The 20,224-nt window shown below is 39.2% G+C and overlaps 1 long non-coding RNA gene across 1 annotated transcript in view; it reads right to left on the reverse strand.

The window, feature by feature from the left end:
- Positions 1-20,224, reverse strand: part of LOC113896562 — a 301,000-nt gene that overhangs the window by 186,937 nt on the left and 93,839 nt on the right. The gene's annotated exons all lie outside the window — the stretch shown is intronic.

The following is a 20,224-nucleotide window of genomic DNA, read 5'->3' on the forward strand; positions in this document are numbered from 1 at the left end:
GGTCCTCAGACTTCCCTGGTATTCTCTGAGGAAACGATAATTAAAATAGATTGAGGGATGATTTAATCAGAGGGTTAATGGGACAAAGTTCACAAAGTCAGCTCCATTTTTTCTTGACATCTTATACTCATACCAGGGTTTTGAAAATATTTGCATACTGCTTCATCTAGTACTCTGATCTCAGTTTCTAAATATCATACTCTGTTTCTTTTCATGCTAATTCCAGGTTGGCGGAGGCAGAGTACAAGATGAGCCTGGGACAGCCTGTGCCAGGAAGTAAGGTGGTGATCAAGTACCTGCAAGAACAAAAGAGCCAGCTTCAAGGAGCTCTCATTGACCCAACGTGCAACATCTTGAGTTTCAGTAAAAGGGAAATGGTGGCAATGGGTTAAAATACTTTGGATTTTAAAAAATCCAAGTCCATAGTCACACCCAAGAGAGAGAAGGGGAAAACAGTTCTTTTGAAAAGAATGTGAAATAATGTATAAAAAATAAGAAAATTACCATTTTCCACTTCCACTGTAATAATGATGCTACAGTTCATCTATAGAGGCTTAAAACTTTGATGTCAAAATACATCTGAAAACTGAATGTTTACACAGGCTCAAAGTATCAACCCACACATATTTAATATAACCAGAAGAATGTGACTTTACAACAGAAATACCTAGGAATTTCCAACTTATATGATCAAACTTAGTAGCACCAATAGTTATAATCTACCTCCTGAAATCTTCAAAAAGTCAACATTATGTAAAACAAAATGTTAGTTTGAGGGGGTGTCATGCTAAATTATAAGAAACCGCAGGGATATAACAAACAAATGTAATACACTAACTTGGTTAGATCCTTATGGACTCTGTGGGAGAGGGAGAGGGTGGGGACATTTGGGAGAATAGCATTGAAATATGTATAATATCTATGAAACGAGTCGCCAGTCCAGGTCCGATGCACAATACTGGATGCTTGGGGCTGGTGCACTGGGACGACCCAGAGGGAGGGTATGGGGAGGGAGGAGGGAGGAGGGTTCAGGATGGGGAACACAGGTATACCTATGGCGGATTCATTTTGATATTTGGCAAAACTAATACAATATTGTAAAGTTTAAAAATAAAATAAAATAAAAAAATCTCAAGAGGACTCTGAGCTAAAGACCCTTCATTCAAGAGAGAAAAAAAGAAACCAACTTCATATTACTAATACACAGCCTAGAGGGAGCACAGCCATGACTCAAAATAGGGATACACTCGCCCTCTGTATCTTAAATATGACATGTGATGACGCTCTTTTTGTCATTTCTCTCCCCTGGCTGAATGGAGGTAGGATGAAAGTCAACAAAATCAAAACACAGCGCCATAAAATATCTTCAGATGCGTATACTTAGCGAATCCCTCAACAGCAGGTACAGACAAACACTTCTGACCTCTCAGGGAGCTACTGGGACGTTTCAGTACCATGCCATAAGTAGTGCTTTCATGGTATGCACAGAGGTGTTTCCAAAAGATCTGCGAGAACTTCTCCCTTATCACATCTATCTTGTTTTGTAAGTATGACTTAATAGTCTCTGATGGGGAGAACTTATACAACTTGCTGCTGCTGCTGCTGCTAAGTCACGTCAGTCATGTCCGACTCTGTGCGACCCCAAAGACGGCAGCCCACCAGGCTCCCCCGTCCCTGGGATTCTCCAGGCAAGAACACTGGAGTGGGTTGCCATTTCTTTCTCCAATGCATGAAAGTGAAAAGTGAAAGTGAAGTCGCTCAGTCATGTCCGACTCAGCGACCCCATGGACTGAAGCCTACCAGGCTCCTCCATCCATGGGATTTTCCAGGCAAGAGTACTGGAGTGGGGTGCCATTGCCTTCTCCGACTTGAGATGGATACAAAAGTCTGAGCACTGGACATGAAATGAAGAAGCCTGGTGACCCTAAATGAGTTGCTGTCCTTTCCTGGGCTGTAAAAGCAGGAGATTCAAGATGTTAATGTCAAGATGTCAAGATGTCAATTCAAGATGTCCTATGCTTCTGAACCCCTAAAATGCCCCTTAATCTCAGACTTTCTTTTGTGTTAACATCCTATACACATGAACCCCTAAAATCCCGCTTGGTCTTCTGATTTTGCCAACTCACAATTCAGCCTGAGTATTGTTCTGACTCAGTTTATATTTTTCCATTGTGTATCTAAAAAATGTATCCATTCGTGTTACTTATCACTTTAGATAAATCTCACTCAAACACTGCTAGTATATTTTGAGCTGAAGTTGACTCAGAATCCACTAGATGGCGATCTTATCCATTTTTCTTCCAAGACATAAAACTTCAATTCCTCTTGTCAACATTCCCTGAACATGTGCCACGCATCAAACGCAGAGGGCTAAGACCCTGCCTTCATGAGCGTCACAATGCAATAACGTCTCTGAGGGCTCAGTGCCATCCACTTTATTTTTTTAAATCAATAATCAGTACTTAAATTCTCTCTTTATGTTCAAGTTATGGCACTATCTTCTCAATTACAGTTAGACGTTTAAATAAATATTGCCATTGAGAAAGAAAAAAACCAGTAGGGAAATCTAAGTACTTCTAGAGCTTCCTTATCCCATCCACAGGTCTTTAATTTTGATTTGTAATGATTTGCTGATGAACTCTAAAGAGAATGCCAAGTTTGCTTCCTTCAGGGCCCTTACCATGGAGGGCAGGGTCAGGTTAGAAGGACACTGAACTTTGGAAGAGGTTAGGCTTAAAGCTTCTGACACTGGACTAAACAGAGGCCTATCTCACTGCTGTGCACTGATTGAGACTCTGAGTAACTTTAACTTTTACAAACCACAGCATCCATCTCCATAAAATGGAGATAATTAGATATCTACTTACAGGATTTTCTGAGAATTGAATACGATAATGAAAGTAAAGCTCTTAGACTAGTCCCTGGGGGAAAAGCGCTCAATAAACCATAACTACTCTGTTGTTACTACTGTTATCAGTGGGTTTTTTTTTTTTTTAATAGTAAGTTTAATAATTATAATCATTCTTGCTGCTAATTATAGTATTGCTACTATGATTTACCTAGTAAGTATTGACAGTATTATGATGATCATTAATTGTTTGATCTAACAACCTTATGAGATAAATATATCAATCACACCTAAGGATTAGCTCTGGTAAGTTTAGTAACTGGACCTAGTCCACAGCTTCAGGAAGTAGGGCCAGAAGACCAGTAAAGGTTCTCTGCCCATAGAGCCGGGACTTTAACATATACAGACTACAATCAAGTATACACAATCAAGTGATGGGTACAGCCCTCTCTTGCAGGGAAGACAAATAATGGACCTCTGTTTTATATTCCTACAGGGTGTTAGTGGCTTGCCAAGGACACACAAAGGGCTAAGTGCCTGCCTAAGAACTAGAAATCAAGTCCCTTCATGCTTAACCCAGTGTCATTTATCTTATACCAGCATTGCTTCAAGTGCGCATCAACTAGCTGGATGTGACTATGGAACCTTTTGGACAAACATCACCTTGCATGCGTGGTGTCCTACGGAACAGGTATGAAATGATTCCCTATGTGGATACTCTTCTTCAAGCAATACTGAACTTCTGCCAGTGTAACTGGTATGCTGGCCATCAGAGTTCTGGGGTGATTATTTCTGGCAGTGTACATCCCTGGTGGACATTGACATAAACAGAAACAGGATAACTATTTCATTATGTCCGGCCTCTTTGGACACAGCCTAGGAAATAAGACAGCAAGCGATGTGAAAAACATTGATGGAAAGCAGATGTCAGGAGGGCAAAGCCAGTGACAACAGTGTGTTGGCCTAAGGGTGGAGAACTAGTATTGACTATTTTAAAATTTGCTTCAAAGGTACTGAATCATCAAATCACAAATGCTAAGACTAGGAAATCTGTTCCACTTATTCTTCTCCCACAGAAGATGTGTTCTTACAGCAAGCCAGAAAGATTCCACAGTCAACATGTTCTTAAAAATGAGGAATCAGATTTGTCAAGTTGTGTGAATACCAAAAAAAATTTCTGAGTACACTGCTTCAATCAGAAGTACACATAGATCTAAATTTCTTGCTTAGAATTTTAAGTCTTTGGTGAAAATAGTCAACATTGCACAGTTCCCTTACTATGCACTTACTTAAATGTATATACTCGTCTCATCTTCCCCTTTCAGCTTTTCCACTGCCTTCTGTCTTTTGTGTAATCTTCATATATACAGTGACTGCCTGTCCCCTAGTCTTTGCTGTGTGTCATGTTCAAGAAACAGCAATCAGAAGCAATTACAACAATCACAGTCTCACTGGTGTCCCTCAATAACACACAAGGAACTCTAATTCACAGTCCATAGAAATATTGTTTCAAATCATCTTTTCCCTGTTGTCATTTCACACCTGCTCTGAAGCCTCTTTTCTGCGCCAATTCACTCTCAACCTCACTAAAACTCTTGGCATCATTAACCTGCTTCATGACTCCATTCTTCTACCCTTCATCTTTGCAGTCCTAATCTACTAGTCTCTCCTATCCCTCATGATGTTTTCTCCCTCAAACCCTCCAATCCATGCTTTATCCTCTCCTGCTTCTCATGGCATATCTACCTCCTTTCCCAAGATGAGTTACCATGATCTGAGGAAAAGCCCACACACTGAGCGACCCAAGACAAAATTCTCTTATATGGAGAAAGATTGTTTAATCCATTTTCTTCTAAGACTACCAATATGAGGTAATAAGGAAAGGTGGAGAGACCCCAGTAGACTTGGCTTAGCAGCCCTTATCTCTCTTTAAACTGAAAGTGTTAACACCAGTTTCACAATGCTTTTCCAAATTACCTTCTCTAAACTGAGTACAGTACTTGTCCATCAATCTTTCTTCTGACCTTTCTCACTCTCATCCTCTCTTCTACCTCCACACTTCATGGCTGTTTAACCCCCCTCGCTCTACCAGCCTCCTGATGTTTTTCCTCTCTTCTGCCTATTTCTCAGGCTTGCTGGTGGTTCTCAAAGGCATGGATAAGAATGTTCAAGGTCATGAGAAGTGGAAAATGATTACCCATTTCTCAAAATGAGAAAGGAAGAAGAAAAGCAAGGAAGGAAGAAGAGAAGGAAGGGAAGAAGGGAGGAAGGGATGAAGAGAGAAGGAAGATGGATCCTTTGGTAAACAGAGATAACTAAGTCTTCAATATGCAGAAACGTGGCTTGTATTTTCCTGTTTTCAGAAAATGTTCTGAACAACGAGAGAGTGATTTCTCAGTACTCAATCTTTTTTTGGCAAAGAAATGTAGCCCTTGAGATGTGAAGCAAATGGCTTGCGAGACATTGTCTGGGTATCAACATTCACTCCAGGCTGCCCTGTGCAGTTGCCTAATAACCACTGAGTGAGTGTACCAGCTGTACTCTAAATCCAGCTGGTCTCTGGCCCACCTTCCCAGTACTACAACTCTTCTCCTAGAAGAATCAGATCTTGGGCCAGCAGCAATTCTGATCCAGCTAGTAACTGTCTTCTTTCCAAATGAAGATGGTAAAAATGCTCAGATAGTATGAAGAGAGGAAGTCATGACCAGCTGAGGAATACAGAGGGTAGGCTGAAGCAATACCACCAAACTATCATTAAACTGAGTTGGAATCTTCACACAAAGCAACTGGCCTTTGAGGAGTTATATAAAAACAGCTTTACACACACACACACAAGCAACTTGATAAAAGAAAGAGACGTTAGTGATCAGTTGGTGTGACCTCTTATTTGACTGACAAGGAAATTGAGGTTCCAACAGGAAAAGTAATATGACCTCTCCTAGCACACAGCACAAAGGCACTGAGAGCAGTAGAGCATGCTGCTACTGCTGCTAAGTCACTTCAGTCGTGTCCGACTCTGTGCGACCCCACAGACAGCAGCCCACCAGGCTCCCCCGTCCCTGGGATTCTCCAGGCAAGAGTACTGGAGTGGGTTGCCATTGCCTTCTCCGAGCAGTAGAGCATAATGGTCTCTTATTCTGGTTCTCTCTCCACTGTATCACTTTGTTAAAAATCACGTCCCTCAGTTCACAAGTGAGTGTTCTGTGAGAAGGTGAAAAAGAAAAAAGCAACAGGGTTTCTTGATCAAAGGATCTTAGGAAGTATGGGAAGGACAACATTAATGTTTTTCTTTACTGCTACAATGGCACCCCACTCCAGTACTCTTGCCTGAAAAATCCCATGGACGGAGGAGCCTGGTAGGCTGCAGCCTGTAGGGTCACTAAGAGTTGGACACGACTGAGCGACTTCACTTTCACTTTTCACTTTCATGCATTGGAGAAGGAAATGGCAACCTGCTCCAGTGTTCTTGCCTGGAGAATCCCAGGGACGGTGGAGCCTGATGGGCTGCCGTCTATGGGGTCGCACAGAGTTGGACACAACTGAAGCGACTTAGCAGCAGTAGCAGCAGCAGACTCAGAATTTTCAGAATTTATGTACTGTGAATCTCTAAATGGGAATATTAATTATTGGGTTTGTTCCTTATACTTCTTTGGCCACAGAGCAATCCTATCTGCATCTTTTTTTTTTTTTTTTAAGTAACATCCTCTTAAACCAGTAGTCCAGGAAGTAAGCTAGATTTACAACACATGTATTCTCTTTTGATGCAACTGTCACAATGACCAGCCATTCCATCCTTGTCATACAGCAAGAGTTGGTATGCACCCAAGCACTTCACAGGATCTGCTTTGAAGCAGTGGTTAGTGTGGTGCCTACAGGTACATTATGTGATCTCTGCATCTCCATGGTAACCTCCATTCTCCAAGACCACTTCCTCTTGACTGATCTTTTTTCTGTAATCTCACTGGTTTCCCTTCTATTTTTTCCCCCTTCTGAGACATGTTCTCTATTCATTAACCATCACAGGATTTTAAAAATCTACAGCAGAGCACGTTACCCACCTTGAAATAATTTCCCATTATGGCTCCCCAAGATCTTCACCAGGAGTATGAGGTTCAATGATCAAGTTCTTGCTTTTTTTCCTGGCATCATCTAATACCAACTTTACTTTTGTTTGCAATGCCACAATCAACTTGTCCCTTTCTTCTCTTCCTTGAACATGAGGAGCCTCTCCTAAGCTTAAGGACCTCTGCTCTTGCTGGTGTCTTTCTATATCCTTTGTCCCTGAGTCATCAACTGGCTGATTGGTTCTTTCCCTTTAGGTCTCTTCCAATGTCAGCTTCCTAGAATATTTTCCTAATCTGATCTGTGCTGCATACCCCTAGTTTACTTTCTTCAAAGTGCATTACTGAAATTACTTTTGTTAACTGTTTACCATCTGTCTCCTCTACAAGGGTTTCAATTGTGTCATTTATTCCTAAAACGTCAGTTCCTAGGATAATTTCTGGCACACAGTAGGTATTCCACAGATACTTGTTAAATAAATGAATGAATACAATGACAACTCTTTCCCTTCTGGGGTTCTCAGCATATGGGCACCCTTCCAAAACAGAACATAGCTTATTATGTTTATATGTAGCAAAATATGTACATTAATATATATGAATATTTTAACAATTATTAGGTATTTTATGTGTGAAAAGCTAAGCAAGGTTTTGCTATCATCTGAAATATTTTTCTTTCAAGAATGATTATTATTTTAAGAACACCTCAGTTCAAAAGTTATCAGAAGGTGTTATTTTGTAAACAATAGACCAAGAAAGGCATGATTCACAGTGCCCTGTCCTGCAGCCCAGGTTACCAAGGTCTCCATCCACACATGCCACTCACTCTGCATGATCTGAGGCAAGTCCCTTCTTTGCTCTGAGGCTCAACCTCCTCATTTGCAAAATGCAAGAGTGGATGAAATGATAGTCAAGCCCCTTTGAAGCCTTTGCATTCTGATTGCTAAAGTCAGAGGTTTGATTATAATATTCAATCTTCTTTAACTCTCAGCAATGTACTCTCTTTTGGGGGGCTCTTAGGAAGAAAATTCTTTTCATTACATATGCAACATAAATCAAGAAATCCCTACATTAAAATGGAGAAGTAACAGAATGTGTAACAGCTTTTTTTCATTAATTCTAATAATCACTAAGCACCTAGAACCAGGCACTGTTCTGTCCCGTTAGAGCTTTCATTGTTCTAGTTGATGAGACAGAGAGTAAACATTATACAGAAGTAAAATATGCAGTAAATAGATGATGGTGAGTACTAAGGACACAAAATAGAGCGCAGAAAGTGAATAAAAAGTGTTTTGAATGGATTAAATTTTTACATAAAAAGGCCAAAGAAGACGTCACTGAGATGGTGATGGCTGAGGAAAGACCTGAAGGGATAGAAAGTGAGCCATGCAGACATCCAGGGAAAGAACACTTGAGACAGAGGAAAAGGCAAGGATAAACACCTGGGGTCAGGAACCTCCCTGGTACATACAATGAACAGAGAACCATGTAGAGATGAAATCCTGAGGTTGAGGTGTCTTCCTTGAGGAGGCATTCTAGTCTAAAACCAAGGGGACTGTAAACTGGTACAGCCATTGTGGAGAATAGTACGGAGGTTCCTTAAAAAAATAAAAATAGAGTTACCATATGACCCAAACATCCCACTACGGGGCATATATCTTGAGGAAATCGTAACTCAAAAAGACATATACCCCAGTGCTTTTTGAAGCACGATTTACAATAGCCAAGACATGGAAGCAACCTCAATGTCCAACGATAAATGAATTGGTGGGGAAGATGTAGTACATGTGCACAGTGGAATGTTGCTCAGCCATAAAAAGGAAGTTAAGTCAGTTGAAGTGATGTGGATGAATCTGGAGCCTGTTATACAAAGTGGAGTGAGTCAGAGAAAAACAAATATCATATATTAATGCATATAGGTGAAATCTGGAAAAGAAGTACTGATGAACCTATTTGCAGGGCAAGAATAAAGGCATGGATGCAGAAAACAGCTTTGGGGGTAGGGGTGAATTGAGAGAGTAGCTCTGTCATATACACACCCATGTGTAAAGGAGAGGAAAGCTGCTATATAGCACAGGGAACTCAGCTCAGAGCTCTGTGATGACCTGGACAGGAGGGATGGGAGAGTGTGAGGGAAGCTCAAGACAGAGAGGATATGTGTACACACATGGCTGATTCACATGTTGTAAAGCAGAGACTAAACGCAACGTTGTAAAGCAATCATATTCCAGTAAAAAAAGGAAAAAATCAATAGGCATTTTACGTAGGTTCATTCCACACACATCACTTGTGGAATAACATTGACTAAATTAACATTAAAATACTATACTGCTCAACAGGTTAAGAACCATTTTTATAGTTATAGCAGCATTCTGAATCAGCCGTTCTGTAAAACAGGCAAAAAAAAAAAAAGAATGCAGTGAATATCTGGTAACAAAGGAATGAAATTAGGAGTGGCCTCCTCACCATCATTCTGGTGATTGTGTAGGCAATCACCGTTCTCAGCAGGCAAATATGTGCTTCCTATATCAATACTTTAGGTTCTGTGGTTCTAGAGGTGCCGATTCTCAGAAGGGAGCAATTCTAGCAGCAGACATAGTATGAGAGCCACTGAATTTAAAGCAAAGATGCCACTTACTTACTTTAAGGTTCTGTGTCAATAGACCAGTATCCACAGACAAAAAGTTTTCATACTGTCAGGAAGAATTAATCCTAATGGTCATAAGTGAAAGTGAAGTCACTCAGTCGTGTCCGACTCTTAGCGACCCCATGGACTGCAGCCTACCAGGCTCCCCCGTCCCTGGGATTCTCCAGGCAAGAACACTGGAGTGGGTTGCCATTTCCTTCTCCAATGCGTGAAAGTGAAAAGTGAAAGTGAAGTCTCTCAGTCGTGTCCGACTCTTGGCGACCACATGGACTGCAGCCTACCAGGCTCCCCCGTCCATGGGATTTTCCAGGCAAGAGTACAGACCATTAAAGAGTATTAAAAAGAAGAGACATCACTTTGGCAACAAAGGTCCATATATTCAAAGTTATGGGTTTTCCAATAGTCATGTATGGATGTTAGAGTTAGACCATACAGAAGGCTGAATGCCAAAAAATTGATCCTTTTGAACTGTGTATGGTGTTGGCAGACTCTTGAGAGTGCCTTGGACTGCAAGGAGATCAAACCAGTTAATTTGAAAGGAAAGTCCTGAATATTCACTGGAAGGACTGAGGCTGAAGCTGAAGTTTCAATACTTGGGCCACTTGATGCAAAGAGCCACGTCATTGGAAAAGACACTGACTTCTGGGAAAGATTGAAGGCAGGAGAAGGGGATGACAGAGGATGAGATGGTTGGATGGCATCACCGACTCGATGGACATGAGTTTAAACAAACTCCAGGAGATGGTGAACGACAGGAAAGCCTGGCGTGCTGCAGTCCATGGGGTCACAGAGAGTCGGACACAACTGAGCAACCGAATAACAACATGAGGGGACAGGGAGGCTGTCACTTAAGAAGCAGGAGGGGAGTTATCTTACACTCAGATATCTAGTGGGGCATCTCTTGGTAGTCTCGTGTTCAATTTCAACTCTAAATGGCAAAGTATGGGAAAGAGCAGTCACAGCCTGATAAGGGCTTAATAACCAGGGTACTCAGACCTCTTAGGGATGAGGGTCTGGATCATCCAACACCTGAGAAGTACTGGCTGAGAGAGAATTGTCTAGAATGGGCTATAGAGAAAGGAGATGATAAGAACCAGTCACAACCTCAGGACCAAAAGTAATAGCTCTGGAGTTCATCCCACTAATCCTCCTCTTGAAAATTTCCCTAGGAAACGAACCTCGAACCCTAGAGAAAGCTATGGTTGGAGGGAATGAACATGTGAGAAGCAAGTGGTTATAAGCAATGCAAGAACTGGACTCCATAAGACACTGCAATGCTCTGCCTGGACAACTTTCCTGGGCTGGCACACGAAGACCCCAGACTCTCCAAGGCATCAGCTAGGGGGTTTATTCTGTCCTTCCTCCCTGGAGAACTGTCTTCAGTTGGCATGACTGATCTCATCCAAGAAATTATGCACACATCCCCTTCTAAGGGTAGCCCACAGCTGGTAGCTACCTTACACGTGGTACAAAAGGCTTCCCCTTTGCTTTAAAGTGGAACACCTCTACAGGGCAGCTTACACTTCAGAGATTCCCCACATCTCTGAAGAGCAGAGATCAGATTTTACCTGAGACCACAGTCTCACTCTCCTGCTTCACCTTTCCTTAACCTGCTACACTCCCTCCCTTGTAAGTTTGCCCCTGAATCCCTGTCTGGAGCTCTGTTTCTACAAAAACTCATCCTGAGACACTAGTAGTATGAACAGTTGGGGGCGGTGGTTCTCGTTTATGAAATCAGGGAACCAGGAGTCCCAGGATAGTACAACAGCTCCCAAGTCATCAGTGACTCAGGCTCTTTCTGTCTTTCTCTCCCTGCATCCTTAGCTTGTGGCTACTGTCATCGCATCCAAGTTGCAGGCAAAAGAGAAGAAATGATACCAACATAATAGTATATCCTATCATGCTTAGTCCTGCCTCAAGGCTCTCAGGCAGGAACTATTCAGTGACTTTTGTTCATGACTAGTGGCCCTACCTGTGTCTGTAAGAGACACTGGAAAAGGCAGAAGTTTGGCTGGGCACATTAACACACCCAGGAACAAAGTCTGTTAGGAAGAAGAAAAGGCAGAGATTGTAGCAGTCTCTGCTACAAGGCCTGACTGTGACAGTGGGTCTTAAAAAGGGGATTCAAACCTTCTAAAACAGGAGCCTCTCATAGAGCACTTCATTAGATGTAGTTCAAAACTGAACAAGAAGTATGTGAAGAGGAGTAGATATACCTGATAGGAGTAAAGTAGTGACAGTACACATGCTATTCAGGGCAGTCTGGGGCCTATTCTCGTGTTCATATATTCAAATTCTTGGGCTTCCCTTGTGGCTCAGCTGGTAAAGAATCTGCCTGCAATGTGGGAGACCTGGGTTCGATCCCTGGGTTGGGAAGACCACACTGGAGAAGGGAAAGGCTACCCACTCCAGTATTCTGGCCTTGAGAATTCCATGGACTATACAGTCCATGGGGTCGCAAAGAGTGGGACATGACTAAGAAATTTTCACTTTCACTTTTAGGGGATAAAGAATGGGCAGACATTTTTTTCTCTCTCTCTAGTCACACACTGTAATCTGCGAGTAGATGTCACTGTATTAAGGTTTAACAAAAATGCTCAGGGCTCCTGAGAGCTTACAGTTCATTTATCATGCAATTTCTAAATGCTTAGATTCATCTATGGTACAACCAATTATCATAGCAGTGAAATCTCTGGAAGAATTATCAGAATCAGTTTGTATCATCCAAAATCACTCAATGGGGGGAAATAATCACATTAAATTTCTGCTGAATATTACAAAGCAACAGTGTTAACTCTAAATTGTTTCTCCTCCCAAAAGGTATATTAAACCACAAGTAAACTAATTGCTGAAGAGCCTTAACATATAAAAAAGTTTTTCCAACTTTTTTTTTTGGCCACACCACATGGCATGTGGGATCTTAGTTCCCCAACCAGGGATCGAACTTGTATCCCCTGCTTTGGAAGCATGGAGTCTTAACCACTGGACCACCAGGGAAATCCTTAAAAGTGTTTTTCTGAAAAACTTCACTTTTTCAAAATAAGAAACATGCAATCAACTTGGAACTTATTGCATTTAAAGAAAGCACATCATTAAAACAGTAGGTATGATAAATACAGTAAGAAAATAACTTTAAATTTCAAATGAAACAAAGTAAATGAGGGACAGGATCCAGTCAGTAAGAATAAGCAATGTAAAGGCAATATAGTACTAAAATCAGTGCTTAATTAGATATAGGAAGAAGAAAAACTGATTCTATCTCATAACAGTTTCCCAGCTATATCTCAGTACTGAAGTTAACTTTAGAAAGTATGATTTCAACAATTAAAAATAATAAAGATGATTTTAACAATTAGAAATAATAAAGATGTAAATCAGGTTTATTAAAAGTTAAAATTATTTGTTTAATGGTACATAAAAGGCTTCAGAAAACTCAAGTTTGACAAAAAATGGAAGTATAATCAAAGAAAGTGCACTTAAAGCTATTTGCCAGCAATTAAAAAGTAGCCTACTATTACTATACTGCTTTTTATTAGATGATTTTTCAATAACAAAAAGAGTATAGTCACAAAAACAATTCTCTTTCAAAAGTAGCACAATAAATTTTTAAATAAAAGCAACCCCAAATGTTGGCCCTTTGCATTTCCATCTGTCTGCCATTTCTGGAATTTGGAAATGTTCTGTCTCCTATAATTCCACTTCACTAGGTCCTAATAATGTCTTCACTCCAAAGAGATCACTTAAAGAATAATCACATTGACTATGTTTCCATTGTAAAATCTTTTAATTCAACAAGTCAAATCAGTTTTATAATTAAATCACAGTATTTTTGTGAAACAAAAGGAATATAAATTATATTACTTTTAGAACTAAAAGTAGAGGTCAGCTTCCCAGGTGGCGCTAGTGGTAAAGAAGACAAGGGTTGGATCCCTGAGTCGGGAAGATTCCCCCAGAGAAGGCAACTCACTCCAGTATTCTTGCCTGGAGAATCTCATGGACAGCTGGCAGGCTATATAGTTCATAGGGTTGAACGGAGTCAGATATGACTGAAGTGACTGCATGCATGCAGAGGTCAGATAAATCAGAGAACTAAAACTTCCTGGTTCATATTTCCATGCTCTGACCAACTAGATACGTTGTCTTTTCTTTTCGTTTTTATCTTCACTTTACTCTAGGTGCAAGAACCTGCAAATGGTCCTCCAGGGTCTATTTTTCCTTTCCTCCTTTTAGTAATAGAACATCCCAAATTTTCACCAAGAACGTGGTTGTCCAGATTGAGGTGGCATTTTCTCATCTCCCTGACAGCTAGGTGTAGCCACCTAAATAATGCTGGAAGTGATATGCTAAACCTCCAACCATGCTCTTAGAGATGGAGCTGTTTCCCTGCATGCCCTTTGTTCCCCACACTGCTGGCTGGGAAATGGGGATTGTAGAAATGCTGGAAGCCTGTCCTGAAGATCATAGAGCAATGCCACTAGCCTCAGACCTGTCACCTCTGAACATCTACATGCTGCAGAAGGAAACTTACATATTATCTAAGCCACTGTATTGGATGATCTCTTTTTCCATCTCCAGTCAATAAGGAGCCCCACTTTAAGGCTCATTTAAAATGAAATGAGTTCACAACTGAGCACAGCAAGGTAACTAGAAATCATGTCCCAAGAGAGACTACTTGAAAGATGTAGAAATATATAACTTTAGGAAGAGTGGGAAAAGAAATACCAGAGGGATTTCCCTTCATATTCTTTAAAGATCATCATGTGAGAAAATTATCACCCTTGTACCCACATATATCAAGGTAATAAAGTTACCATGCAGAAGCCCAGTAGGAACAAATTTCAGCCTTGTTAAAGGATGAGCTTTCTTGTAATCACAGTAAAAGCCGAAGAGAATACCCTGAATACTAATGAGCCCCCTGTCATGGGAGGTATGCAAGGAAAACGATGTGAGAGAACATAGAATATAGAATACAGTAAGGATTCTAACTGAACCAAATCCTAATTCTTGCTGTGGTATTATCCATTGTTGATTCTTAATATTTATGAGCCAAGTCTTCATTTATAAAACAGGGTTAATGTTAATATTTATCTAATAGGGTTATAAATAACAAAAGAGAAACTACATGTGACTGTCCAGTGAAGATGCTAGAATATATATATGAAATATATAACCTATTTGGTGGAGTGAAGAATGGTCATGATAAACAGCCTTGCAATTCTGTGATTCTGAAATATTTATTTCCCTTTCAGCAGTGTATAAGCATGTTGCTTAATGAAAAAGCTTGGCTAACAAACAAAGTTAGCAAATCTTATCTCCCTGTGTGAGCACCAGATGTTTCATGGATAATTAAATTGAGTGGCCCTCACTCACAGCCACCTCCCATTCCACACCATAGTAAAGCCCAGAATACTGAAGCATCATTGTTGGATGGGAGCATTGCAACTCCTGAATGGCCTGGAAGTTCTCCCAGCAAAGTTTTCCTATTTAGACTCCTATTTGGTCCAAAACTTTTAGAGAATAAGGGGTATCTGTGAGACAAGTGGTACATGTGACACAGAGGGAATAACTAATACTTGGGAGTTAAGACAAGTGAGCTCTGGTCTAATGACTGACACTTACTGAATTTGAGATCTTGAACACGTTGGCACCTCTTTAGAATTTGTATACATGTCTAAAAGACAAAAGATTTAGGGAAGGTACTCTAAGGGTCCTTCCAGGTCAGAATTCTATTATTTTAATTCAAAGAAGTAAAACAATCCTATCCTTAGAAGCCTGGATCACTCCCGCAAGTTTAAAAGCTACTGAAGCCCAGGGCATAGAATCTAGGATAATATCCTGAGGAGTCCAGAATGTCCTTTGATTCTATAAAAATTTTTATAAGTCATTAGAATTAAGACATAGCCTCTCAACATACACCACCATTCCTCTTAGTACAGTCAGTTTGTAGGTACATTTTCTACCTAGTCAACCACCATTTGTGAAATTTTTATGCTAGTTTACAGAGCTGGAGTTTTACACAAGCCAATTTAGACACATTTTTGCCTTGGGAATCATGACAATTATAACTGTAATACTTTTTAAATAATCAACATCATTGTTATAATTATTTACCAACAAAAAGGGACACTTTCAAAGTAGAAGAGTTTTATAGCCAGGATATTATTAAATGCGAATCCCCAAAAGATAATTTCATAGAAGAGCCAACAATGTGTTCTATTAAAAATAACAATCTGTTAGCAAATTCTTCACATAAATAATTCACATTATGCAAACTGATTTGGCTTTGCTGTTTCTAAAATCTCTTTGCAAAACTTTAGAACTTATTTTATGTCACTGAAAATATTGACAAGGTCTACTTTTTAAATTTTTTCCAAAATACAAGTAATGGTATATATTATTTTTAATTCCTGTAAAATTGTATTTGTACTTATAGCTTCCATTAAGACTGATTCATTTAGTGAAAATACAGAAATAATTTATCATATAGATTTATGCATGCTGCTCAACATGACAGTCTTTAGTCAGTTGTAACCACTGAACACTTGACATGTGGCTAGTAAGACCAAGGAAATGAATTTTTATTTATCTATTTTTGTTTGGTTGGGTTTTACATTTTTAAACTGGAATACAGTTGATTTATAATATATTAGTTTCAGGTGTGCATCATAGTGACTGTATTTTTAAAGCTTCTGTTCAATTAAAAGTTATTACCAAGATGTGTGCTCAGTCACTCAGTCTTATCTGACTCTGCGACCCCATGGACCATGGCCCACCAGGCTCCTCTGTCCAAGGAATTTTCCAGGCAAGAATAATGGAGTGGGTAGCCATTTCCTCCTCCAGAGGATCTTTCTGACCCAGGGATTGAACCCACATCTCCTGTGTCTCCTGCATTGACAGGCAAATTCTCTACAACGGCACCACCTGGGAGTCCCTATTACAAGATAATTACAATTCCCAGGGCTATACACTATATCTTTGTTGCTTATTTTATACATAGTAGTTTATATTTTTTTAATTAAAAAATTTTTTTTATTATTATTTTTTAATTTTATTTTATTTAACTTTACAATATTGTATTGGTTTTGCCATATATCAAAATGAACCTGCCACAGGTATACATGTGTTCCCCATCCTGAACCCTCCTCCCTCCTCCCTCCCCATACCATCCCTCTGGGTCGTCCCAGTGCACCAGCCCCAAGCATCCAGTATTGTGCATCGAACCTGGACTGGTGACTCATTTCATATACGATATTATATATGTTTCAATGCCATTCTCCCAAATCATCCCACCCTTTCCCTCTCCCACAGAGTCCAAAAGACTGTTCTATACATCAGTGTCTCTTTTGCTGTCTCGTATACAGGGTTATTGTTACCATCTTTCTAAATTCCATATATATGCGTTAGTATACTGTATTGGTGTTTTTCCTTCTGGCTCACTTCACTCTGTATAATAGGCTCCAGTTTCATCCACCTCATTAGAACTGATTCAAATGTATTCTTTTTAATGGCTGAGTAATACTCCATTGTGTATATGTACCACAGCTTTCTTATCCATTCATCTGCTGATGGACATCTAGGTTGCTTCCATGTCCTGGCTATTATAAACAGTGCTGCAATGAACACTGGGGTACACGTGTCTCTTTCCCTTCTGGTTTCCTCAGTGTGTATGCCCAGCAGTGGGATTGCTGGATCATAAGGCAGTTCTATTTCCAGTTTTTTAAGGAATCTCCACACTGTTCTCCATAGTGGCTGTACTAGTTTGCATTCCCACCAACAGTGTAAGAGGGTTCCCTTTTCTCCACACCCTCTCCAGCATTTATTGCTTGTAGACTTATTTTACAAGGTTACTTTCCCTTTGGACTTATTTCAAAATATTGGTTATATATCCTATATACCCTCCTTGTAGCCTATCTTACACCCATTCTTCTATCCCTATATTGTCCCTCCCCACCCTCACTGGTAACCACTAGCCTGTTCTCTGTATCTGTGGGCCTGTATTTCTGTTATATTAACTACTTTGTTGTATTTTTTTTAGATTCCACATATAAGTGATATCATATAGTATATGTCATTCTCTGATTTATTTCACTTTATATTGCCCTCAAGTCTATCCATCCATGTTGCTATAAATGGCAAATTTTCATTCTTTTTTATGGCTGAGTAGTATCCCATTGTCTGTGTACACTACATCTTCTTTATCCATTTATCTGTTGGTGGACAGTTAGGTTGCTTCCCGATCTTGGCAATTGTATATAACACTGCTATGAACACTGAGGTACTTATATCCTTTTGAATTAGTGTTTTTTTTTTTTTTTTCAGATATATACCCAGGAGTGGAATTACTGGGTCATACGGTAGTTCTATTTTTAGTTTTTTGAGAAATCTCCATACTGTTTTCCACAGTGGCTGCACCAGTTTATGTTCCCACAAACGTGTACAATTTCATATTACTGATATAAATTTATAAAATAAGGTAATATAAATACTTTTACATTTAAAATAGTTATGAATTCAGTAATATTACATTCCTCTTTAGCTGGTATAAATTTAGCATCTATCTGAAAGAGGAGAGTGAAAAAGCTGACTTAAAATTCAACATTCAAAAAACTAAGATCATGGCATCCGGTCCCATCACTCCATGGCAAATAGATGGAGAAACAATGGAAACAGTGACAGACTTTATTTTCTTGGGCTCCAAAATCACTGCAGATGCTGACTGAAAGCCATGAAATAAAAATATGCTTGCTCCTTGGAAGAAAAGTTATGACCAACATAGCATATTAAAAAACAGAGACATTACTTTGCCAACAAAGGTCCATCTAGCCAAAGCTATGGTTTTTCCAGTAGTCATGTATGGATGTGAGAGTTGGACCATAAAGAAAGCTGAGTGCCAAACAACTGATGCTTTTGAACTGTGGTGATGGAGAAGACTCTTGAGAGTCCCTTGGACTGCAAGGAGATCAAACCAGTCAATCGTAAAAGAAATCAGTCCTGAATATTCATCAGAAGGACTGATGCTGAAGCTGAAGCTTCAAAACTTTGGCCACCTGATGTGAAGAACTGACTCACTGGAAAAGACCCTCATGCTGGGAAAGATTGAAGGTAAGAGGAGAAGGGGACAACAGAGGATGAGATGGTTGGATGGCATCACCAACTTGATGGATATGAGTCTGAGCAAGGTCTGGGAGTTGGTGAGGGATGGGGAAGCCTGGCATGCTGCAGTCCATGGGGTCGCAAGGAGCTGGACACGACTGAGCAACTGAACTGAACTGAAAGCATGTTCTTCAAACTAAAGGAAAATGATGATAGATTGTGATTCTATAAACTAATTTAGAGCATAGTCATAAATATATGGGTAAATATCTAGAGGGCATTGTGCTAAGTAAAATAAGTCAGAGAAAGACAAACACTGAATAATATAATTTACATGTTGAATCTAAAAATTGCACAAACTAGTGCATATAACGGAAAAGAAATAGACTCACAAAAAACAAACTAGTGGTTACCAGAGAGGAAAGTTGGAAGGGGCGTATAGGGGTAAGGGATTGAGAGGTACACGTATGATGTATAAAATAAGCTACAAGGATATATTTTACAACAAACAAGATATAGCCGATATTTTATAATTACATAAATGAAGTATAACCTCTAAAAATTGCAAATCATTATATTGTAACTTGTGTAATGTTGTACATCAACTGTATGTCAATAAAACAAAAATAAAAATACAGGAAAACCAGGAAAAAATGCAAATTATAATCTCTAAAACAATCAACAAAACAGAGTTAAAAAGCCAATAAAATAAACTACTAAAACTATCTGATTAACCTAAAATATGGAATAAAAGAAGATATGGGGAAACCATGAGTAAATAAACAATCCAGCCAATCTGAATAAAAACAAATAGCAAAACGATAGACTTAAACCTAACAGATTAATAACTACATTAAACAAAAATGGACTGAATACTTCAATGAAAAGTGAAAGATGACTGGACTGAAAATAAAAAACAAGAACTATATCCTTTCTAAAAATACTGCTATTTAAATTTAAAGATAATTTAAAGTAAAAGAATGAAAGATGATTTATCATACATATAATAAACATAATGAAACTGGAGTGACATATTAATAGTAAAGTAGAATTTAAGGCAAGGAGTATTTTAAGAGATAATAAAAATCAGCTCATAATGACAAAATTGGTTATTTCTTAGGAAGACAACAATTAGAAATTTATGTGCCTATCAAGAGATCTTTGAAAAACATCAAGCAAAATTGAAAGACATAAAGGGAGAGACAGACAAATCCACAGTACTCATTAACATCTTTAACATTCCTCTCTGAGCAACTTACAGAAGATCCAGAAAATAAAATCAGTAAGAACATAGAAAATCAGAGCATTATTAACTACCTTGACCTAGATAACATTTACAGAGCACTACACTCAGCAAAGAGCAATTACAAGAAGACACATATTCTTCAAGTGTACATAGGATGTTCAAAAAAGAGACAATGTGCTGAGCCATTAAAAAAAAATTCTCAAAATGTTTTAAAAGCTTGCTGTATTAGGGTCTGTATTCTTTGACACACTGGAATCAAACAGAAATCAATAAAAAATATTTGACAAAAAACAACAAAATCCTGTAAGACAATTATCCTTCAATTAAAA

This window comes from Bos indicus x Bos taurus, chromosome 7 (genome assembly GCF_003369695.1).
Source record: "Bos indicus x Bos taurus breed Angus x Brahman F1 hybrid chromosome 7, Bos_hybrid_MaternalHap_v2.0, whole genome shotgun sequence".
Lineage (NCBI taxonomy): Eukaryota > Metazoa > Chordata > Mammalia > Artiodactyla > Bovidae > Bos > Bos indicus x Bos taurus.